At 38.9% G+C, this 25324-nt stretch overlaps 1 pseudogene; it reads left to right on the top strand.

Annotated features, from left to right (window-relative positions):
- On the top strand, positions 1 to 24608 carry LOC124513760 (60S ribosomal protein L36-like; annotated as a pseudogene).
- Positions 24609 to 25324: the final 716 nt, after the last annotated feature.

Here is a 25324-nt window from a genome sequence, read left to right as displayed (position 1 = left end):
ATGGCTGAAAATCCCCCAAATTTGCCAAAAGACATAAACCTACAAATGCAAGAAGGTGAGCAAACCTTAAACAGGATAGACCCAAAGAAATTCATGTCACAATACATTATAATCAAACTGCTGAAAATTAGAAGCAAAGAAAATCTAGAAAGTAGCAAGAGATAAATGACACTTTATTTCCAGGGGAAACTAATGCAAATTACAGCAAATTTCCAATACAAGTTCAGGAGAAGTACAACCTTCTCTACACAACTCCTACTTGTGACTCTACCTTAAGGCCAGAAGGAAGTGGCACACTATTTTTAAATGCTAAGCAAAGAAATATCAACCCAGAATTCCATATGCAGTGAAAATATTCTTTATGGAAAAAGGAGAAATCAAGACTATCTTAGATGAAGGGAAATTAAGAGAATTTGTCACCAGAAGACCTACCCTAAAAGAATGGCTAAAGGCAATTAATGAAACAGGAAGTAAATAATAAGAGAAGGAATCTTGAAACATTAGGAAGAAATAAAGTATAATGGGAAGAGTAAAAACTTTGGTAATACAATAGACCTTCCTTTTCCTCAAGTTTCTCTACACTAATAATGAACTGTCTGAAAAAGAAATTTTAAAAAATCACATTTATATTATCAAAAGAACAAGAAACTTAGGAATAAATTTAACCAAAGAAGTGAAGATTTATACTGTGAAAACAGTAAGACATTGATTTAAGAAATTGAAGAAAGTGTAAATAATTGGAAAGATATCCCATGTTCATAGTTGGAAGGATATTATTTTTTTAATTTTTTTATGTTTATTTATTTTTGACAGAGAAAGAGAGACAGAGCATGAGCAGGGGAGGGGCAGAGAGAGGAAGACACAGAATCCGAAGCGGGCTCCAGGCTCTGAGCTGTCAGCACAGAGCCCGACGCAGGGCTTGAAATCACAGACCGCGAGATCATGACCTGAGCCAAAGTCAGACGCTCAACCAGTTGACTGAGCCACCCAAGTGCCCCTTGGAAGGATATTATTAAAATTTCCATACTACCCAAAGTCATTTGTACATTCAATGCAATCTCTACCAATATTCCAATGCCATTTTTCACAGAAGTAGAACAAACAGTCCTAAAACTCATATGGAACCACAAAATACCCTGAATAGCCAAAGTAATCTTGAGAAAGAACAAAGCTGGAGACATCACATTCCTGATTCCAAACTATATTACAAAGCTATAGTAATCAAAATAGTATGGTACTGGCATAAAAACAGGCACATACACCAATGGAACACAGTTAAAAGCCCCAAAATAAACCCACTCATATATGGTTAACAAATATGTGACAAGGGAGCCAAGAATAGACAAGGGGAAAATGATAGTCTCTTTAACAAATGGTGTCTGGAAAACTGGATAATCACATGCAAAAGAATGAGCTCCAGTCTTATACCACTAACAAAAATTAACTCAAAATATTTTTTTTAGTTTATTTATTTTGAGAGAGAGGTAGCATGAGTGGAGGAGGGGCAGAGAGGGAGGGAGAGAGAGATGTGGGGCTCCATCTCATGAACTGCAAGATCATGACCTGAGCCGAAACCAAGAACTGGATACTCAACTAACTGATCAATTCAGGCACCCCAAACTCAAAATATTTTAAGGTCATAAATATAACACCTGAAACATTATAACCCCTAGAAAAAGACATAGGAAGAAAGCTCCTTAACATTAGTCTTGGCAATGATTTTTTGGATGTGATGCCAAAAGCACAGGCAACAAAAGCAAAAAAATCATCAAGCAGGATTTAAACTAAAAAGCCCTGCACTGCAAAAAAAAAAATAAATACTAATAATAATCAATCAGTAAAATGAAAAGGCAACCTATGAAATAGTTGAAAATATCTATCTATCTAACCATCTATCTGACAAGGCATTAATATACAAAACACATAAGGAACTCCTATAAGGAACTCATATAAGGAACTCCTCCGTATAAGGACCCAATAGCAAAAAGGAACTTAAAAATCCAGTTAAAAATGACCAGAGGAACTGAATAGACATTTTGCCAAAGAAGATATACAAATGACCAATAGGCACATGAAAAGGGGCTCAACATCACTAGTCATCAGGGAAATGCAAATGAAAACCACCTGTTAGAATGGCTATTATCAAAAAGACAGGAGATAATAAGTGTTAGTAGGAATGTGGAGAAAATAGAACCTTCATGCACTGTTGGTAGGAATGTAAATAAATTGGTACAGACACTATGGAATAAATACAGAGGTTGTTCAAAAAATTAAAAATAGAACTACCACATGACACAGCAATCTCACTTCTGGGTGCATATCCAAAGGAAATGAAATTAGGATCTCAGATATCTGGACTCCCATGTTCATTGCACCATTATTCACAATAATCACAACATTGAAACTGCCTACATGTCTAAGGATGAACGGAGTAAGATGTGACACACAGACACACACGATGGAATATTATTCAGCTATCAGAAAGGAGAAAGGCCTGCCATTTGCAACAACATTTGGACCTTGAAAGCATTATGCAAATTGAAGTAAGTCAGAGAAAGACAAATACTGAATGATATCACTTATATGTGAAATCTAAAAAGCCAAACTTATACAACAGAGTAGAATGGTTCTTGCCAGGGTCCTAGCAGTGGGAGAAATGGGAATGTGTTGGTTGAAGGGTACAAACTTCCAATTTTAAGATGAATAAGTTCTGGAGATCTAATGTACAGCATGATGACTATAGTGAACAATACTACATCATATATTTGAAAGTTGCTAAGCGAATAAATCTTAAATGTTCTCACCACACCAAAATAGGGTAATTTGAAGTGATAGAAGTGTTAACGAACCCTGCTGTAGTTACAATTTTCTAATAAATACACATGTATCAATTCATCATGTTGTACACCTTAAACTCACACACTGTTATATGTCAATTATATCTCAGTAAAGCTGGAGGAAAAAATTAGAAGGAGGAAGGGAGGCAAAAACAGAGGGAAGAAGGGAGGAAGGAAAGAGAAAAAGGTTGAAGGGACAAGACTAGAAAAAAGAGTTAAAAAAAAAACAAAAAACTGTCCTCACAAAGGATCTGATTTTAATTGAATCAGTCTGTGTGGCAATTTATTTTCCAGGACATTGTTGAAAATAATAGAACAATCAGCCAGCAATTAGTGGCGCTTAATAGGTGGGCGTGCTCAGGAAAAGAGACAAAGAGAGCCCTGCCAAACAACTATCATTCTAAGGTGACTGTGCACATGCCCAATGCTGTGTCCTCCAAGAAGTGCCTATCAGAAGTGCATACAATAGAGAGGAAATACATTTCATTAAAAATGATCCAGTTAAAATAAATGATCCAGTTACCAGAAACAAACAAAGAAGTATAACAAACACCCCCACATACACACAGGTGGGATGGAATGTGGACCTATAACCAGAGTTGCTACAACATGTTACCTAAAATGTCCCATTTCCAACAAAAAATTACAAGACATGCAAAGAAACAGCAAAGTCTGACCCATATATGGGGGGCAACAGAAATTGGCTGAGAGTGGACAGACATCATATTTAATGGACAAAGATTTCAAAGTGGCCAAGAGAAACATATTCAAAGCAGTATAAAAATATGCTTAAATAAGTAAAGGTATGGTGACAATGTCTCATTAAGTAGGGACCATCAATAAGAGGACAGAAACTATAGAGTCGCCTGGGTAGCTCACTCGGTTAAATTAACTTCAGACTCTTAATTTCGGCTCACGTCATGATCTCACAGTTGGTGAGTTTAAGCCCCACGTGGGGCTCTGTGCTGACAGTGTGGAGCCTGCTTGGGATTCTCTCTCTCTCCTTCTCTCTCTGCCCCTCCCCAGCTCATGCTGTCTGTCCCTCAAAATAAATAAATAAAAACTTTTTTTAAAAAAGGTTAAAACTATAAAAAAAGAACCAAATGGAAATTCGGAAGCCTAAAGTATCATAACTTAAAAGAAAAATTTACTATTTGAATAGCCGAAAGAAAGAAAGAAAGAAAGATAAGAAAGAAAGAAAGAAAAGAAAAGAAAAGAAAAGAAAAGAAAAGAAAAGAAAAGAAATAGCAAGTATGAAAATAGATATTATGTAATCAAAAATCAAAATAACACAGAGGAAAAAAGAAAATAAAAGCTGCAGTGTCGGGGTGCCTGGCTAGCTTGGTAGAGCATGTGATTCAATCCCAGGATTGTGAGTTTGAGCCCCACATTGGGTATAAAGATTACATTAAAAAAATAGCTTCAGAGAAATATGGGACCTGCAAAGTACACAATGTGCATGTAACAGAAGTGCCAGAAGGGAAGAGATTAAGGTGCAGAAAAAATATTCAAAGATATAATTGCTGAATATTTTCAAATGTGATGAAAAACTTTATACATCTAAACAGCTCAATGAATTTCAAATACAATAAAAGCAACCAGATCCACAGAAAGATACATTATAATAAAAATGCTGAAAGCCAAAAGACATGGAGAAAATCATGAAAGCAACAACAGAGTCATTTATAAAGAAATCCCAATAAAATGAATAGCTGACTTGTCATCAGAAACAATGGAGGACAGAAGGCAGGAGAGAAACATATTCAAAGTGCCAAAATAATAACAAAAAACTATCAACCAAGAATCCTATATCCCTCAAAGCTATCTCTGAATAATAAATGTGAAATAAAGACATTCCTTGATCAACACAATATGAGAGAATTTGTTGCTTAGCAGACCTACCTTATAAGAAATACTAGGCTGAAAGCAAGTGACCCAGACAGTATTTCAAATAAAAAAGCAAAAAAAAGCAAAAACTACTTGTAAAGTTAATTATATGTCATTATAAAAGACAGTATAAATGCATATTTCTTTCCTTTTGTCTCTTGACCAACTTAAAAAAACAATTAAAAATATATGTATAATTGCACTGAAGGGCCTACAATATATAGAAATGTAATAGGTTTGCCAATAACGTAGGGGAGGTGGTAGGGAACAGAGCTGTACTACATGGTAATGTGGATCAACAGAAATAAATGAAGAAACCAGAAATGGAAATAAGGTCAATATAACAAAAGCTAAACATATATATACATGTTCCTCTTGCTCCTGTTTCTTTAAAATATATAAAATTGTATGAAGTAGTAATTATAGCACTATGTTATTGTGCCTTTAACATATATAATACATGTATCAATAACATCACAAAAAGAGGAAAAAGGGAACAGAGGTACACAGGAGTAACCTTTCTGTGTCTCACTGGAACTAAATTAGCATAAATCTGAAGCAAATTTTGATAAGATGTATATGGTAAGCCTAAGGGACCATGAAGGAACAACAAAGGAAATAACTCAAAACTATAATGGAAAAGTTAAAGAAATTAAAATTGTACATTAGAAAATATTCACTTAAAGCAAAAGAAAGCAGTACATGAGAAAGAGTAACAAAAAGGCATGGGACATATAGAAAACAAAAAAGGAAAAATAGTATAAACAAAATTATATTAGTGACAACATAATTAAAAGGCAGAGTTTATCAAAATGGATAAAAATCAAGCTCTACCTGTATGTCATCTACAGGACACACACTTATTATTCAAATATATAAACAGACGGGGCGCCTGGGTGGCAGCTAAGCAACCGACTTTGGCTCAGGTCATGATCTCGCTGCTCATGAGTTCGAGGCCCGCATCAGGCTCTGTGCTGACAGCTCCGAGCCTGCAGTCTGTTTCAGATTCTGTCTCTGTCTTTATGCCCCTCCCCTGCTCGCACTCTGTCCCTGTCTCTCTCTCTCTCTCAAATATAAAAAAATAAAACATAAAAATTTTTTTACTTAAAAATAGATATAAATAGATTGAAAGTAAAAGGATGGGGAAAAATCTATCCTGCAGACAGCAATAGTAAGAAAGCTGGAATGGCTATACTAATATCAAACAAAATGCACTTTAAAACAAAAAAGTGCTTTTAGAGATAAAGAGGGATATTTTACAATGATAAAAGGGACAATCCATCAGGATTATATAACAAGTATAAACCTACACATTCAATTATAGAGCACCAAATTACATGAAGCAAAATCTGACAGAAATTAATAAACAATCGATTCTACAATAATACTTAGAGAGTAAAAAATCCGTATTCAATAATGGATACAACAACAAGACAAAATATTAACAAGGAAATAGAAGAACTGAATAACACTATAAAATATCTATACCTAATGGACATATATAGAACATGCCTCCCAAGAACAGCAAGATACACATTCTTCTCAAGTGCACATGGAATGCTCTCCACAGTAAACCATTTGGTAGGCCATAAAACAAGTCTCAGTAGGAGGACAGAAATCATACAAAGTATGTTCTTCAACCACAATAGAACAAAACTGTAAATCAGTAACAGAAGGAAATTTGGTATGTTCACAAACACGTACAATTAAACACCACACTCCTAAATAATCAATAGGTTAAATAAGAAATCATAAGGGAAATTTGAAAGTACTTTGAGATAAATGAAAATGATAACACAAATACCAAACCTTACAGGATCCAGTAAAAACAGTGCTTAACAGGATTTTATAGCTATAAATGCCTTTTAAAAAAAAAAAAAAGAAAGAAAGATCTCAGATCAATAAGCTAACCTTCCACCTCAAGGCACTGGGAAAAGAAGAGCAAACTAAACCTAAAGCAAACAGAGGTTAAAAAAATAATAAAGATTAGATCAAAGGTAAAATAGAAAATAGAAAAACAATAAAGAAAAATCAATGAAACCAAGATTTGGTTCTCTGACAAGATCAACAAAATTGACAAACCTTTAGCTAGACTGATCAAGAAAAAAAGACATAAGACTCAAATTACTAGAATCAGAAATAAAAAAGGTTGCTGCTAGAGACTAAATGTTTGTGTTCCCCTCCAAATTCCTATTCAGAAACCTAATCCCCAACATGATGATATTTGGAGGTGGGGTCATTGGGAGCTCTCATGAGTGGAATTAGTGTCCCTATAAAAGAGACCTCAGAGAGCTTCCCTGCCCACTTCTGCCATGTGAGATCACCATGAGAAGACAGCAGTCTACAACCAAGAAGAGGGCCTCTCCAGAATTCAACTATGTTTGGCCTCCTTATCTCAGACTTCTAGCCTCAAGAACTGTGAGAAAGGTAGATTCTGGGAAGATGGCGGCGTAGGAGGACGCTGGGCTCACCGCGCGTCCTGCTGATCACTTAGATTCCACCTACACCTGCCTAAATAACCCAGAAAACCGCCAGAGGATTAGCAGAACAGAGTCACCGGACCCAAGTGCAGACGAGAGGCCCACGGAAGAGGGTAGGAAGGGCGGCGAGGCGGTGCGCGCTCCACGGACTGGCGGGAGGGAGCCGGGGCGGAGGGGCGGCTCGCCGGCCAAGCAGAGCCCCCGAGTCCGGCTTGCAAAAGCGGAGGGGCCTGACGGACTGTGTTCCGACAGCAAGCGCGACTTAGCGTCTGGGAGGTCATAAGTTAACAGCTCTGCTCAGAAAGCGGGAAGGCTGGAGGACAAAGGGAGGGTGAGCTGCGGAGCCCCCGGACGACAGAGCTCAGTTTGGCGGGGAACAAAGGCGCTAGCCAGCGCCATCTCCCCCGCCCATCCCACAGCCAAAATCCCAAAGGGAACCGGCTCCGGCCAGGGAAATTGCTCGCTCCGCGCGAACACCCAACTCTGTGCTTCTGCGGAGCCAAACCTCCGGCAGCGATCTGACTCCCTCCGGCTGCCACAGGGCCCCTCCTGAAGTGGATCACCTAAGGAGAAGCGAGCTAAGCCTGCCCCCCCTGCCGCCATGCACCTTGCCTTCCCACCCCAGCTAATACGCCAGATCCCCAGCATCACAAGCCTGGCAGTGTGCAAGTAGCCCAGACGGGCCACGCCACCCCACAGTGAATCCCGCCCCTAGGAGAGGGGAAGAGAAGGCACACACCAGTCTGACTGTGGCCCCAGCGGTGGGCTGGGGGCAGACATCAGGTCGGACTGCGGCCCCGCCCACCAACTCCAGTTATACACCACAGCACAGGGGAAGTGCCCTGCAGGCCCTCACCACACCAGGGACTATCCAAAATGACCAAGCGGAAGAATTCCCCTCAGAAGAATCTCCAGGAAATAACAACAGCTAATGAGCTGATCAAAAAGGATTTAAATAATATAACAGAAAGTGAATTTAGAATAATAGTCATAAAATTAATCGCTGGGCTGGAAAACAGCATACAGGACAGCAGAGAGTCTCTTGCTACAGACATCAGGGGACTAAGGAACAGTCACGAGGAGCTGAAAAACGCTTTAAAGGAAATGGAAAACAAAATGCAAACCACCACGGCTCGGATGGAAGAGGCAGAGGAGAGAATAGGTGAACTAGAAGATAAAGTTATGGAAAAAGAGGAAGCTGAGAAAAAGAGAGATAAAAAAATCCAGGAGTATGAGGGGAAAATTAGAGAACTAAGTGATACACTAAAAAGAAATAATATACGCATAATTGGTATCCCAGAGGAGGAAGAGAGAGGGAAAGGTGCTGAAGGGGTACTTGAAGAAATAATAGCTGAGAACTTCCCTGAACTGGGGAAGGAAAAAGGCATTGAAATCCAAGAGGCACAGAGAACTCCGTTCAGACGTAACTTGAATCGATCTTCTGCACGACATATCATAGTGAAACTGGCAAAATACAAGGATAAAGAGAAAATTCTGAAAGCAGCAAGGGGTAAACGTGCCCTCACATATAAAGGGAGACCTATAAGACTCGTGACTGATCTCTCTTTTGAAACTTGGCAGGCCAGAAAGAATTGGCACGAGATTTTCAGGGTGCTAGACAGCAAAAATATGCAGCCAAGAATCCTTTATCCAGCAAGTCTGTCATTTAGAATAGAAGGAGAGATAAAGGTCTTCCCAAACAAACAAAAACTGAAGGAATTTGTCACCACTAAACCAGCCCTACAAGAGATCCTAAGGGGGACCCTGTGAGACAAAGTACCAGAGACATCACTACAAGCATAAAACATACAGACATCACAATGACTCTAAACCCGTATCTTTCTATAATAACACTGAATGTAAATGGATTAAATGCACCAACCAAAAGACATAGGGTATCAGAATGGATAAAAAAACAAGACCCATCTATTTGCTGTCTACAAGAGACTCATTTTAGACCTGAGGACACCTTTAGATTCAGAGTGAGGGGATGGAGGACTATTTATCATGCTACTGGAAGCCAGAAGAAAGCTGGAGTAGCCATACTTATATCAGACAAACTAGACTTTAAATTAAAGGCTGTAACAAGAGATGAAGAAGGACATTATATAATAGTTACAGGGTCTATCCATCAGGAAGAGCTAACAATTATAAATGTCTATGCGCCGAATACCGGAGCCCCCAAATATATAAAACAATTACTCATAAACAGAAGCAACCTTATTGATAAGAATGTGGTAATTGCAGGGGACTTTAACACCCCACTTACAGAAATGGATAGATCATCTAGACACACGGTCAATAAAGAAACAAGGGCCCTGAATGAGACACTGGATCAGATGGACTTGACAGATATATTTAGAACTCTGCATCCCAAAGCAACAGAATATACTTTCTTCTCGAGTGCACATGGAACATTCTCCAAGATAGATCATATACTGGGTCACAAAACAGCCCTTCATAAGTTTACAAGAATTGAAATTATACCATGCATACTTTCAGACCACAATGCTATGAAGCTTGAAATCAACCACAGGAAAAAGTCTGGAAAACCTCCAAAAGCATGGAGGTTAAAGAACACCCTACTAACGAATGAGTGGGTCAACCAGGCAATTAGAGAAGAAATCAAAAAATATATGGAAACAAACGAAAATGAAAATACAACAATCCAAACGCTTTGGGACGCAGCGAAGGCAGTCCTGAGAGGAAAATACATTGCAATCCAGGCCTATCTCAAGAAACAAGAAAAATCCCAAATACAAAATCTAACAGCACACCTAAAGGAAATAGAAGCAGAACAGCAAAGGCAGCCTAAACCCAGCAGAAGAAGAGAAATAATAAAGATCAGAGCAGAAATAAACAATAGAGAATCTAAAAAAACTGTAGAGCAGATCCACGAAACCAAGAGTTGGTTTTTTGAAAAAATAAACAAAATTGACAAACCTCTAGCCAGGCTTCTCAAAAAGAAAAGGGAGATGACCCAAATAGATAAAATCATGAATGAAAATGGAATTATCACAACCAATCCCTCAGAGATACAAACAATTATCAGGGAATACTATGAAAAATTATATGCCAACAAATTGGACAACCTGGAAGAAATGGACAAATTCCTGAACACCCACACTCTTCCAAAACTCAATCAGGAGGAAATAGAAAGCTTGAACAGACCCATAACCAGCGAAGAAATTGAATCGGTTATCAAAAATCTCCCAACAAATAAGAGTCCAGGACCAGATGGCTTCCCAGGGGAGTTCTACCAGACGTTTAAAGCCGAGATAATACCTATCCTTCTCAAGCTATTCCAAGAAATAGAAAGGGAAGGAAAACTTCCAGACTCATTCTATGAAGCCAGTATTACTTTGATTCCTAAACCAGACAGAGACCCAGTAAAAAAAGAGAACTACAGGCCAATATCCCTGATGAATATGGATGCCAAAATTCTCAATAAGATACTAGCAAATCGAATTCAACAGCATATAAAAAGAATTATTCACCATGATCAAGTGGGATTCATTCCTGGGATGCAGGGCTGGTTCAACATTCGCAAATCAATCAACGTGATACATCACATTAACAAAAAAAAAGAGAAGAACCATATGATCCTGTCAATCGATGCAGAAAAGGCCTTTGACAAAATCCAGCACCCTTTCTTAATAAAAACCCTTGAGAAAGTCGGGATAGAAGGAACATACTTAAAGATCATAAAAGCCATTTATGAAAAGCCCACAGCTAACATCATCCTCAACGGGGAAAAACTGAGAGCTTTTTCCCTGAGATCAGGAACACGACAGGGATGCCCACTCTCACCTTTGTTGTTTAACATAGTGCTGGAAGTTCTAGCATCAGCAATCAGACAACAAAAGGAAATCAAAGGCATCAAAATTGGCAAAGATGAAGTCAAGCTTTCGCTTTTTGCAGATGACATGATATTATACATGGAAAATCCGATAGACTCCACCAAAAGTCTGCTAGAACTGATACATGAATTCAGCAAAGTTGCAGGATACAAAATCAATGTACAGAAATCAGTTGCATTCTTATACACTAACAATGAAGCAACAGAAAGACAAATAAAGAAACTGATCCCATTCACAATTGCACCAAAAAGCATAAAATACCTAGGAATAAATCTAACCAAAGATGTAAAGGATCTGTATGCTGAAAACTATAGAAAGCTTATGAAGGTAATTGAAGAAGATTTAAAGAAATGGAAAGACATTCCCTGCTCATGGATTGGAAAAATAAATATTGTCAAAATGTCAATACTACCCAAAGCTATCTACACATTCAATGCAATCCCAATCAAAATTGCACCAGCATTCTTCTCGAAACTAGAACAAGCAATCCTAAAATTCATATGGAACCACCAAAGGCCCCGAATAGCCAAAGGAATTTTGAAGAAGAAGACCAAAGCAGGAGGCATCACAATCCCAGACTTCAGCCTCTACTACAAAGCTGTCATCATCAAGACAGCATGGTATTGGCACAAAAACAGACACACAGACCAATGGAATAGAATAGAAACCCCAGAACTAGACCCACAAACATATGGCCAACTCATCTTTGACAAAGCAGGAAAGAACATCCAATGGAAAAAAGACAGCCTCTTTAACAAATGGTGCTGGGAGAACTGGACAGCAACATGCAGAAGGTTGAAACTAGACCACTTTCTCACACCATTTACAAAAATAAACTCAAAATGGATAAAGGACCTAAATGTGAGACAGGAAACCATCAGAACCTTAGAGGAGAAAGCAGGAAAAGACCTCTCTGACCTCAGCCGTAGCAATCTCTTACTCGACACATCCCCAAAGGCAAGGGAATTAAAAGCAAAAGTGAATTACTGGGACCTTATGAAGATAAAAAGCTTCTGCACAGCAAAGGAAACAACCAACAAAACTAAAAGGCAACCAACGGAATGGGAAAAGATATTTGCAAATGACATATCGGACAAAGGTCTAGTATCTAAAATCTATAAAGAGCTCACCAAACTCCACACCCGAAAAACAAATAACCCAGTGAAGAAATGGGCAGAAAACATGAATAGACACTTCTCTAAAGAAGACATCCAGATGGCCAACAGGCACATGAAAAGATGTTCAGCGTCACTCCTTATCAGGGAAATACAAATCAAAACCACACTCAGGTATCACCTCACGCCAGTCAGAGTGGCCAAAATGAACAAATCAGGAGACTATAGATGCTGGAGAGGATGTGGAGAAACGGGAACCCTCTTGCACTGTTGGTGGGAATGCAAATTGGTGCAGCCGCTCTGGAAAGCAGTGTGGAGGTTCCTCAGAAAATTAAAAATAGACCTACCCTATGACCCAGCAATAGCACTGCTAGGAATCTACCCAAGGGATACAGGAGTACTGATGCATAGGGGCACTTGTACCCCAATGTTCATAGCAGCACTCTCAACAATAGCCAAATTATGGAAAGAGCCTAAATGTCCATCAACTGATGAATGGATAAAGAAATTGTGGTTTATATACACAATGGAATACTACGTGGCAATGAGAAAAAATGAAATATGGCCTTTTGTAGCAACGTGGATGGAACTGGAGAGTGTGATGCTAAGTGAAATAAGCCATACAGAGAAAGACAGATACCATATGGTTTCACTCTTATGTGGATCCTGAGAAACTTAACAGGAACCCATGGGGGAGGGGAAGGAAAAAAAAAAAAAAAAGGACGTTAGAGTGGGAGAGAGCCAAAGCATAAGAGACTGTTAAAAACCGAGAACAAACTGAGGGTTGATGGGGGGTGGGAGGGAGGGGCGGGTGGGTGATGGGTATTGAGGAGGGCACCTTTTGGGATGAGCACTGGGTGTTGTATGGAAACCAAGTTGTCAATAAACTTCATATAAAAAAAAAAAAAAGAACTGTGAGAAATAAATGTCTGTTGTGTATACGCCACCCAGTCTATGGTACTTTGCTATAACAGCCCAAGCTAAGAGACATTGCGGAGATAAAAACAATTATGAAGCTAATAGACATTATAGAAATAAAAACAATTATAAACAATTATAAAAAAAATTGCAGGCCAATAAATTAGATAACGAATGAAATGGATACATTGCTAGGGAACACAAATGAGCAAAACTGATTCAACAACAAACAAAAATATGAGTAGACTTTTAACAAGAAACTGAATCAGTAATCAAACACTTCCCAACAAAGAAAAAGCCCAGGACCAGGTGACTTTACAGGTAAATTTTGCCAAATACTTAAAGAATTAATGTTGATTCTTGAAAAATTTTCCCCCAAAAAAGAAGAGGGAACATTTCCAACTCATTCTATGAGTCCCTTGTTACACTGGTGCTAAAATCAGACGACGACATGATGTGAAAAAAAGCTACCTACCAGTATCTCTTAAGAACACAGACTCAAAAATCTTCAACAAAATACTAGCAAACCAAATCCATCAACATATAGAAAGAATTATACACCATGACTAGCTGGGATTTATCCCATGAACATGAGGGTATATTAACTTGGAAAAAAAATCAATGAATATAATATACCATGTGAACAGAATTAAAAAACAAAAAACACACGGATCATCTCAATAGATGCAGATAAAACATCTGAGAAACTCCAGCACCTTTTCATATCAGTAATACTCAAACTAGGAATAGAAGGGAACCATCAGTCTGATAAAAAGCATCTACAAAACACCTATAGCTAACATCCTACTTAATGGTAAGAGATGGGTGTTTTCCCTCTAAGACTAGTAACAAGACAAGAATGTCTGCTCTCACCACTTCTATTCAAAATTTTTACTGGAGTTTCTAACCAGGACACCTAGTCGAGAAAATGAAATAAAAGATATCTAGATTGGGAAGGATGAGGTAAAACTATCTCTATTCACACAAGACATCATCTGGTATGTAGAAAATCCTAAAGAATCCATTTTTTTGAGTAGGCTCCACACCCAACATGGGTGGGGCTTAAACTCACAACCCTGTGATCAAGAGTCACATGCTCTACTGAGTGAGTGAGCCAGACGCCCCAAAAGAACCCATTTTTTAAATTAATTTTATTTTTTAATTTACATCCAAATTAGTTAGCATATACAAGAACCAATTTTTTTAAGTAGACCTGAGCTGAGATCAAGAGTCCAACACGTCACCAACTGAGCCACCCAAAAGTATCCATTTTTGAAAATACCTCCCAAAAGTATCCATTTTTGAAAAACTGTAAAAATTAATAAATGAGTTAAGCAAGGCTGCAAAATAGAAGACAAATATATAAGAATCAATTGTCTTTCTATACATTTTCAATGACCAATATGAAAATGAAATTAAGAAAACAATTCCATTTAAAATAGCATCAAGGGGCGCCTGGGTGGCGCAGTCGGTTGGGCGTCCGACTTCAGCCAGGTCACGATCTCGCGGTCCGTGAGTTCGAGCCCCGCGTCAGGTTCTGGGCTGATGGCTCGGAGCCTGGAGCCTGTTTCCGATTCTGTGTCTCCCTCTCTCTCTGCCCCTCCCCCGTTCATGCTCTGTCTCTCTCTGTCCCAAAAATAAATGAAAAAACGTTGAAAAAAAATATTTAAAAAAAAATAAAAAAAAAATAAAATAGCATCAAAAAGAACACAACATTTAGGAATAATTTTAATAAAAGAAATGCAAAACTAGCCGGGCACCCAGGGAAGAAGGGATGCTTGAGTTTGAAGGCAGTCAGCAGACAGAATCCTTTCTTGTGCGGAGGTCAGTCTTTTTTCTCTTAAACCTTCCAACTGATTAGATGAAGTCCATCCACATTATGGAGAGCATCTAAAAAATATCTTCCCAGCAACATCCACACTAATATTTGACCAAATATCTGGGTACTGTGGTCTAGCCAAATTGATGCATAAAATTAGCCATCACAGATTGGAAGACATAATATTGTTAAGATAGTAGTACTCCCCAAATTGACCTAAAGATTCCATTTAATCTATATCAAAATACCAACTGGCTATGTTCTAGAAATTAACAAACCGATCCTAAAATTCCTATGGAAACTCAAGGAACTCACAATAGCCAAAATAATCTTAGAAAAGAACAAAAGTTGGACTTAAAATTTCCTGAGTTCAAAATCTACTACAAAACAACAGTAATCTAGACAGCATGGTACTGGCATAAGAATAGACATATAGATGAGTGGAATATAATTGAGAGTCTAGAAAAAAGCCCATGTATATAGTCAGTTGATTTTCAATAGACACACCAATACAATTCGGTGGGAAAGAACAGTTTTTTCAATAAATGGTGCTTGGACAACTTGATAGCCACATATAAAAGAATGAGGTTGGATCTGTATATCACACAACATACAAAAATTCAAAATGAATAAAAACCCAAATATAAGAGTCAAGACCATAGGGCCGCCTGGGTAGCTCAGGTGGTTAAGTGGCTGACTCTTAATTTCAGCTCAGGTCATGATCTCAGGGTCGTGAGACTGAGCCCCACATCAGGCTCTATGCTGACAGTGAGGAGCCTGCTTGGGATTCTCTCCTTCCCTTTCTCTCTGCCCCCCAACTCCTGCTCACACACACACTCTCTCATTCTCTCTCTCTCAAAATAAATTAACTTATAAACATTTTTTTAAAGAGTCAAAACTATAAAACTCTCAGAAAATAGAATATGGATTTGTCAGTGGAATCTTAGATATGACACCAAAAATGCAAGCAACATAAGAAAAACAAGTAACTTAAATGTCATAAAAAATTTTAAGAAGCTTTTGTTTCTTAGGATTCTATCAAGAAAGTGGAGACAACTCACAGAAAGGGAGAAAATTTTTGTAAATCATATACCTAATAAGGGACTCATACCTAGAATATATAAAGAATGATTAAAACACAATAATAAAATGACAACCCAATTTTTAAAACCAGCAAATTATCTAAACAGACATTTCCCCAAAGATATGGACAATAAACACATGAAGCAATGTTCAATGTCATTCATTATCAGGGAAATATAAATAAAAATCACAATGAGATACCACTTCATACCTACCGGGATGGTTATACAAAAAGGAAAAGGATAATTAGAGTTAGTTTGGTGAGGATATAAAGCCATAACCCTTATACACTGCTGGTGGGAATATCAAACTGTGTAGCCACTTTGGAAAACAATCTGGAAATTCCTCAAAAAGTTAAGCATAAAGTTACCATTTGACCAAGCAATTCTACTCCTCCTAGATATATGCCCAAGAGAAGTGAAAACACATCCACACAAAAACTTGTGCACAAAAGTTCATAGCAGCATTATTTGTAATAGCCAAGTGGCAGAATCTACTCAAATGTCCATCAAATGACGAAGGGATAAACAAATATTGTATCTCTGTCTAATGGAATGTTAGTCAACCATAAGAAGAATGATGTACCGATACATGTTACAACACAGATGACCCTTGAAAACATGCTAAGTAAAGGCAGTCACAAAAGACCACATAATACAATATTCCATTCACAAAATGTCCAAAATTGAGAGAGAGAGAGAGAGAGAGAGAGAGAGAGAGGTAGATTTGTGGTTGCTTAGAGGGTTGCAGGGTTTCTTTTTGGGTGATAAAGATTGTGGTGATGATTACACAATTCAATATATTAAAACCATCGAATTGTGTACTTTAAGTGGCCAAATTATTTGGTATGTGAATTATGTCTCAATAAAGTTGTAAAAAAATATAGATAAATCAAAATGGAATTCTAAAGAAGGTATGAGGAAATCAAAAGAATGAAGGAAAAATAAACACAAAAGTGAAGAACAGAGAGAACAGAAAACAAAGAATGTTACACTTAAGCCCTAACATATCAATAATTACATTAAATGTATACAGTCTAAATACACAAATTAAAAGACAAAGTAGCAGAATAGTTTCCAAATATGATACAATGATATGCTTATAAAAGAAACTTCAAATATCAGAATATACACATGTTGGAAGTAAAAGGCTAGAAAAAGTTATATCATTCATATATTAAACAAAGAAAAGCAAGTGTGGCTATATTAATATCAAATAAAGTAGACCAGAGCAATGAAAATTATCAGAGATAAAGAGGGAGAGGACATTATATAATGAAAGTGTCTATTAAGATGACATAACACATTCCCATTGTTTATGCCCCGAACAACAGAGCTGCACAATATATGAAGCAAATACTGATAGAATGAAAGGAGAAACAGACAAAAAATTATAATTGAAGACTTCAAAACTCTTGTTTCAAAAACTGACAGAACTAGGCAAAAAATCAACAAGCATATAGCATTCAACAACACCATCAACTGACAGGGTCTAAACGGCATTTATAGAACACACCAGTCAACGACCGCAGAATACACATTCTTTTCACATGCACATGGAACATATACCAATAAACAAAATCAATAACAGATAACAGGAAAATCTCCAAACCCTTGGAAACAAATCAAAATCTAAATAATCCTTAAGGCAAAGAATAAGTCTTAAAGAAATTAAAATAATACACTGAATTGATTGAAAATAAAAATAAACATATCAGACGTTGAAGGATATAGCTAAAGAAGTGCTAAAAAGAAATTTATAGGATTAAATGCTTATATTAGAAAAGAGAAGGGACACCTGGGTGGCTTAGTGGGTTAAGCTGTCTGACTCTTGATTTTGGCTCAGGTCATGATCTCAGGGTCAGTCGTGAGACTGGGCTCTGCTCTGGGCATGGAGCCTGCTTAACAGTCTCTATCCCTCTGCCCTTCCCCTGCTCATGCTCTCTTGCTCTCACTCTCTGTCAAAAATTTAAAAAATAATAATAAATAAATTAAAATTTAGAAAAAAAAACAAAAAGAAAAGAGAAAAAGTCTCAATAACCTAAAGGCCTGACTTAAACTAAAAACAGGGGCACCTGGATGGCTCAGTCAATTAAGTGTCCGACTTCAGCCCAGGTCATGATCTCACAGTTTGTGAGTTTGAGCCCAGCATGGATGGGGCTCTCTGCTGACAGTACAAAACATGCCTCAGATCCTTTATTTCCCTCTCTCTCTCTCTCTGCCCCTCCTCGGCTCACACACTCTCTCTCAAAAACAAATAATAAAACATTAAAAAAAGAAACTAAAAACAAACTCAAAGCAAGCAAAGGGAAGGAAATAAATAGTGGAAGTCAATGACATTGAAAACAGAAATAATAAAAGTTGAGCTTATCAGTCTTGGGGCACCTGGCTGGCTCAGTGGGTAGAGCATGTGACTCTTGATCTCAGGGTTGTGAGTTCAAGCCCCATGTTAGGTGTCGAGTTCACTTATTAAAAAATAAAGTTGAGTTTATGAGTCTATATAGTTCACAGACTCTACCTTCTTCCATTTTGAAAATCAGAACAGTATCTGTTCCTCTCCCAGTTTCCTTACTGGGAAGTAAGTCCATTTTCATGATTCCTTAAAGATTCCTAAACAGCAGTGCTATAATCCCATCTGTGATCAGTCCCCTAGGATATAAACTGTGCCAAAAGACTTGAGGTCACAAGCTCAACTTTTATCTTGACATTGGATTCATTCTTACCATGCAGAGTTCTACCCTTTGGGACGAAGGCAGAAGCCAAATGGAATTTGAATACTTCTCTGTTTCTTACAACAATATCAGCCCTAACCACCAGACCCTAGCTCTCAGTGGCCATCAGAGTAACTCTGTAGAACCCTAAGACTCTGGAAAACAGTTTGAAACTCAATATACTAAACAACAAAAATAGAAAAAACAAGGCTCCATAAACTCAATTTTCAGCAAGATTACAATCTCACTGCCTGACCATGGCTTTTTCTTTTCTTTTCTTTTGTTTAATGTTTATTTACTTATTTTGAAGGGGGAAAGGGGCAGAGAGAGAGGGAGAGAGAGAATCCCATGCAGGCTCCATGCTGTAGCACAGAGCCTGATGCAGGACTCAATCTCACAAACCATGAGATCATGACCAAAACCAAGAGTCGGAGGCTTAACTGACTGAGCCACCCAGATGCCCCATCTGACCATGTCTTATTAACCTGTGCCTGTTTGCCCTCCTTTAAAAAATGTAGACATTATACTCATTCTTGTGTGAACAGGCTAATGGGAGAGTGACTCTGGAACCATCCTCTTGTCTTAAACCTTGATAAGTATAATGTCATAATCATTAGTAAACCTCAATGCAACCTCTAGATATACTTTGGTGATAGAGTTTCTTTTCCAATAGCCTAGAAGTACACAGTTTCAGCATGCAGATAAACTCCTTCAAGAGCAACAAAACATGAAATACAACAACCTTGGATAAAAATTTAAAAATCACAGCACAGAATAAATTGATTCCTGAAATATTTACTAAAATAGCAGCCAGTATCCAGTAGTATATCACTGAATACCTTCCTGCGACAGGAGAATCTGAGCCAAAGAGGTTTTATCTTCAATGTATTTTTGGAACCTGTATTTATGAACCAAATCTGCATTGTTCATTGAAAAGTAGTTGTTTGGGAATTTGTTATGCTCTACTAAATGAGAATATAAAGGACAAGAAATATGCTCCATTATGAGCATAAACACTCTTTCCTACCTCCTCCTTTTGTTTTTCTGCCTGCTCAGTACTGGGAAAGGCCCTTGGGAGATACAAAAAGGTAAAGGAATGGACCCTACATTGAGGGAATTTATGGCCTAGTTGAGCTAACAGACCTAAGAAGTATAATAATGCAATAAACATGACAAGGTTGCTGGTGAGTACTCTGGGAGTGTGAAGGCTATGGGCTGTTGGGTCAGAGAAGGCACCAAGAAAGAGACTAAACCTGAATTAGGACTTAAGAAATGACTAATATTTGGAGAGGCAGTAAGGAAAGAAAGGGCATTTCAGCCAGCTGGAGCAAAGTGATCAAAGATTCTAAAGAGTCAGAAATGTGTCAAGCATGCTTGAGAAACAATGGCTAGAATGGATGGTCTATGTTGAAGAATAAGAAGGATACAAGTAGGTCAAGACTATGGATGATATCCCATATTAAGGAGCTTTGGCCTCAGCACATTAGCTACTACTAAAGTGTAGCCACCCACATCAGAATCACCTGGAGAGTGTTTAAAATGAATTACAGACCCGGAGTCCAATGACTCTGATTCAGCAGGTTTAGGGCTGGGGCCAGGGAACCTGTATTTTGAACAAGCATCCCCCCCCCACACACACACACACACAGACCTCATCAAGTGATTCTGATGCCTGATAGAATATGAGAACTGCTTCAAGCAATGGAAAGTCAATGAGAGGCTTTTAGAAGAGGAGTACCATAGTGATACAGCAGTGATTTAGGAAAATAAATCTTCAGTTGTATGCTGGGTTGATTGCAGAAAAGGAGATATGGAAAGTCAGAGAGAAGGCTTTCCAATAGTCCAGGTGTTCAATTTAATCACTGTGATTTATCCATCCCTCTGCTCCCAGGGCCTAGCATACAGTCGGATACACAGTAATTCACTCAGAGGCAGACATACTTGTGAAGTTAATGAAGCTTAATGCTTTAGAGTCCCTTACTTCCATAGACCCTTTCCCAGTCCCTTCTTTTTTTTAATGTTTATTTTTATTTTGAAATAGAGAGAGTACAACCAGGGGAGGGGCAGTGAGAGAGGGAGAAAGAGAATCCCAAGCAGGCTCTGCACTGTCACTGTCAATGCAGAGCCCAATTCAGGGCTCAATCTCACAAACCAAGAGACCTGAGCTGAAATCAAGAGTCAGATGCTCAACCGAATGAGCCACCCAGATGCCCCTCTTCCTTTTTTTTAATTTAAAAAATGTGGGGTGCCTGGGTGGCTTAGTCAGTTGAGTGTCCAATTCTTGATTTTGGCTCAGGTCATGATCCCAGGGTCATGGGATCAAGCCCCACATCAGGCTCCGCACTGAGCATGGAACCTGCTTAAGATTTCTCTCTCTCCCTCTGCCCCTCTCACTCGCTCACGCACTCGCTCTCTCTAAAAAAATTTTTAATTTTAAAAATAAATAACTCACATATATACCTATTTTTGAATTCTTTAAGATGGCCCCCCAAATTGTATAAAGCCTCAGACTCCACAAATACTAGATCCAGCCCTTTATTCAGTGTTTAATTTTTTTAAATTAATTTTTTTAAGTTTCTTAACTTATTTGGGGGTGGGGGGTAGGGCAGGGAGGGTTAGAGAGAGAATCCCAAGCAGCCTTGTGCTGCCAGCACAAAGCCTAATGCGGGGCTCTATCTCACAAACTGTGAGATCATGACCTGAGCTGAAATCAAGAGTCAGACGCTTAACCGACTGAGCCACCCAGGCACCAAAAGTTTATTTATTTTGAAGGAGAGAGAAAGAGTGCGCCTGTGCATGCATGAGTCAGGGAGGAGCAGAGAGAGAGGGAGAGAGAGAATCTCAACCATGCTCTGCACTGTCAGTGCAGAACTCGACATGGGGCTCAATCTCACAAACCGTGAGATCATGACCTGAGCTGAAATCAAGAGTCAGACACTTAACCAACTGAGCCACGCAGATGCTCCTTAATTTTTTTAGTAATACCTACACCCAACATGGGGCTTGAACTCACAACTGCAAGATCAAGAGGCACATGCTCTTCTGACTGAGTTACCCAGGCACTCCTGTATTCAGTGTTTATTGAGTTGAACTCAAAGATTTAATTTTTTGTGGGGCGCCTAGGTGACTCAGTTGGTTAAGCATCTGACTCTTGATTTTGGTTCAGATTATGATCTCAGTTTGTGGGTTTGAGCCCCACATAGGGCTCTGTGCTGACAGCTCAGAGCCTGGAGCCCGCTTTGGATTCTGTGTCTACCTCTCTCTCTGCCTCTCCCCTGCTCACTCACGCTCTGTCTCTCTTAAAAATAAACATTAAAATTTTTTAAATAAAAAGTGTTCATTTAAAAAAAGATTAATCTTTTGACAAATCACTTAATGTATTCTTCCTCCTTGCTATACCTGTTTAACCCCAGTTTATTCTCAATATAATAGATGGATCCTATTAAAAGAAAAGTCTATATATATATCACTCTTGTGCCCAAACTCTCTAGTCTCAGAGTAAAAGTCAAATCTTTACAATGGCTATAAGGTCCTATACAACCTGGATCCTTGTTACTTCTCTTATCTCATCTCCTACTATCCCTTCTGCTCACTGTGTTCCAGTCCTATTAACCTCTTTGTTGTTCCTACACCATGCCAGGAATATTCCTGCATCAAGGCCTTTTACACCTTTGACACTTCTGTTCCCTTTGCCTGGAATTCTCCTCCTTGCAGATATTCTCATGGCTCACTCTCTCACGTCCCTCACAGCTCTGGTCGAATGTCACCTTGTCAGTGACATCTTTTCTGACCACTTTCTCTAAACTGCAATCATGGGGCGCCTGGGTGGCTCAGTCGGTAAGCATCCGACTTCAGCTTGGGTCACGATCTCCCGGTTCGTGAGTTTGAGCCCCGCATCGGGCTATGTGCTGACAGCTCAAAGCCTGAGCCTGCTTCAGATTCTGTGTCTCTCTCTCTCTCTGCTCCTCCCTCACTCACATTCTGTCTCTCTCTCAAAAATAAATAAACATTAAAAAAAATTTTAAATAAATAAATAATAAACTGCAATCTTATATACATACTCCCTATACCCTTCTCTGTTTTAGATATCTTCTTAGCACTTATCACTATATAACATATATTTCAATTTTTGTTTTTTACCATTAGAAATATAAGATCCATGAGGTCAGGGGTATTTGTCTCTCTTGTTTTCTGGTATATCCCTACCACTTAGAACAGTACTCAATGCAGAGGTTGCTCAAAAAAATCCTCATTGAATGAATGAACGCCACTTTTTAGCTGTGTAACTTTGGATAAATCACCTAAGCCTCAGTTTTCTCATCTATAAAATTAGATAATAATAGCACCTACTTCATAGTCTTCTGAGGTTGGGAAGGAGATAATTTATTAACATTTAGTACAGAATCTTGCACAAAGTAGGCAATAAATGTTAACATGGGTCCTTGATAACTTAATCCAAAGAATACCACCTACTCTACTTCCATAGAAGACCAGCCTGAGCCAGGCATAACCTACTTAGCCAGGCCTGGCCAAACTCAACAACAGATCTGCAACTGCAAAAGCTATTTCCCTCCACTGATGAATGTCACTGACAAGTACAGAGGCAAATAGACACACAGAGACGCAGATGTGACACACCAGAAGCTCATCCGGGACATGGTCTCAGGCTAGAAGAACTGGAATCCGTCTTGTTTTACAGAGACATGAAAAGGGAACCAAGCTACATGCACATTTTATTTGTAAGGAGTCAATCACAGTAGGAGTCCCACTAAAAGACACTCAGCACCACCCAACACATGCATACATCCTGGTGTGCATATCAAATAAGCCTTCTCTTTATTCCTTAGGCATCATGGGAAGCTAAATCAAGAGAAAACCTACTTACAGCAGGGGTCCTAACTATTGGTATAATATGATTGTTACCTAATTTGGAGTCACCATTCTTTAAGCGAGAGCCAGCCCCTCTCACTTGCACCTAAGCATGCTAAGCTCAGTCAGGACCTAACGGGACCAATGTTGCTTCCAACATCTGCTCCTGGACTTCATCCTGGTTCTTCACTGTCTACTTATAGACTATAGATATGCGTCTTCCTGAAAGAAAAGGGGGCTAGGGAGACAAAGAGTCTTTCATACCTTTATGTTACAATCTGCTCCTAACATACATGTGGGTCCAGCTTTAAGATCATAACTCTTGTTTCCTCTACATCTACTTGAAGAATAATTTCCTGTACACACTAATAATAGCAAAAATTACTAGCTGAAATTTAGCAATTACTATGTATGAAGCACCATATGGCCTTTACACTCATTCGTTTAATTTTTTAATGTTTATCTTTGAGACAGAGAGAGCACAAGGGGGTGTGCAGCAGAGAGAGAGAGAGACAAGCGTGAACAGGGGAGGGACAGAGAGAGAGGGAGACACAGAATCTGAAGCAGGCTCCAGGCTCTGAGCTGTCAGCACAGAGCCCAAGGCAGTGAATGAGCCCATTCCCCTGAGCCAAAATCAAGAGTCGGACACTTAACCAACTGAGCCACCCAGGCGCCCCTACACTCATTGGTATTAAACCTCCAGTAACAGGCAGGAACTATTGAGGACAATCAGCCACAGCTGTGAGCTGCCTTGTGGCCATGGGCCTCAACAAGGGCCACAAGGTGACCAAGAACATGAGCAAGTGCCTCACAAGGCACACCAAGTTCATGTGGGACATGATCAGAGAGGTGTGCGGCTTCACCCCATACCAGCAGTGAGCCATGGAGCTGCCCAAGGTCTCCAAGGACAAGTGCACACTCTCAACTTCATCAAGAAAAGGGTAGGGACACACATCCGTGCCAAAGGAAGAGAGAGGAGCTAAGCAACATCCTGGCAGCTATGAGGAAAAGGGTATCCAAGAAGGACTGAACCCCTCCCCTCTGTATGTAATAAAGTTTTTTTGGAACTTGAAAAAAATAAAAATAGAGAAACCATCAGTAACACATTAGGTAGGTACCATTTCCCCCATTTTACAAAGGGGGAATCTGAACTGACTCAGAAAGACTAATTTATTTACATAAGTTCATATAGCGAGTCAGTGATAAAGTCAGGATTCAAACAGATCTGCCTTGCTCCAAATCTATACTTGCCACTACAGAACACCGCCATTCTAGAAAAAGATAATTTAACCATATGCATAAAACTAACTTGAAGACATAAAGTCCATACCAATTAGGCAATGTAAAATTGAGAGAGACCAAGAGCAGTTTCATCCAACTCAGAAAATAAAAGCAACAGCATTTGGTTTTAGATAATAAATCTGCTCCTGATTCAGTCCTTCGGTAACTGTCAGAAAGGTCAATATTCACTTTCCCAATTTAGTTGGCTCCCTCTTGGTTGATTAAGAAGACTCTGTCTGCTTGGTCCTCAGATATCCTAAGCAGCCAGGTTCAGTGTGCTGGTGTATCAGTCTGGGTCCAATCAGGTGAAATAAATGACATGGTAATTTTAACAGGGAAAGTTTAATATAAAAACGATTAATTATATGGGGTGCCTGGGTGGCTCGGTTGAACATCTGACTCTTGATTTTGGTTTAGATCATGATCCCAGGACTGTAGGATCAAGCCCCGTGCAGGGTTCTGCAC

The sequence above is a fragment of the Lynx rufus genome, unplaced genomic scaffold, assembly GCF_022079265.1.
Source record: "Lynx rufus isolate CCGP_SWC_20201006 ecotype Redwood Valley unplaced genomic scaffold, mLynRuf1.p SCAF_19, whole genome shotgun sequence".
Classification (NCBI taxonomy): domain Eukaryota; kingdom Metazoa; phylum Chordata; class Mammalia; order Carnivora; family Felidae; genus Lynx; species Lynx rufus.
The sequence above is the reverse complement of the archived record's forward strand: the minus strand, read 5'-3'. Positions and strand labels throughout refer to the sequence as shown.